The sequence below is a fragment of the Sinocyclocheilus rhinocerous genome, unplaced genomic scaffold, assembly GCF_001515625.1.
Source record: "Sinocyclocheilus rhinocerous isolate Xijiao unplaced genomic scaffold, SAMN03320098_v1.1 scaffold316, whole genome shotgun sequence".
Taxonomy (NCBI): domain Eukaryota; kingdom Metazoa; phylum Chordata; class Actinopteri; order Cypriniformes; family Cyprinidae; genus Sinocyclocheilus; species Sinocyclocheilus rhinocerous.
The window spans coordinates 19,383-20,006 of record NW_015631108.1 but is presented as its reverse complement, the minus strand read 5'-3'; positions in this window follow the sequence as shown (position 1 = coordinate 20,006).

Sequence of the window (624 nt, the reverse complement as noted above, 5' to 3'; positions counted from 1 at the left end):
AGCGACAGCGCATTGTTCGCGGTAAAAATGAACATGGATTGACACAGAAATGTAGTAATTTCACAATAAATTGATATAATTAAAGTCTACTGTGTTTCACAGTAAACACGTGGCTTTTTGGCTAGATTTAAAACAAGGAAAAGTACACTTTTAGATAAACAAGGCAACATAACAGATGCACTTGTGGAGGTAGAAAAACTAAAATACGTTGTTTATATTTGAGTTTAAACTAATGTCTATGAAAGATTGTTACTGTACTGTGATAAAAGTTTTTTTTACATGATTTGAAATCAAAGTAAAGGATAAATGTTGTGTTTGTGGCCTAAACAGCCGCGGATCAGTAGCGGACTGCAAATGTGTCCTGTGTAAAAGCACAATGAGTCCGTGCTACTTCTGCACCGCATACGTAACGCACATGGACCGCATATGCACTGCAGACGGAGTATGTGTGAAACCGGTGTACCTTGAGAAACCAGGTCAGGTACCGTTCATATATCTGACTGCTTGTATTTATTGACAAAATTGAATACATGTGAAGTAAAATTGAAAATTGAGGATGCAGTGCATCTTCAATGCATTGTGATGCATCGTGATATTGAATTGAACTGAATGGATGACCTGATA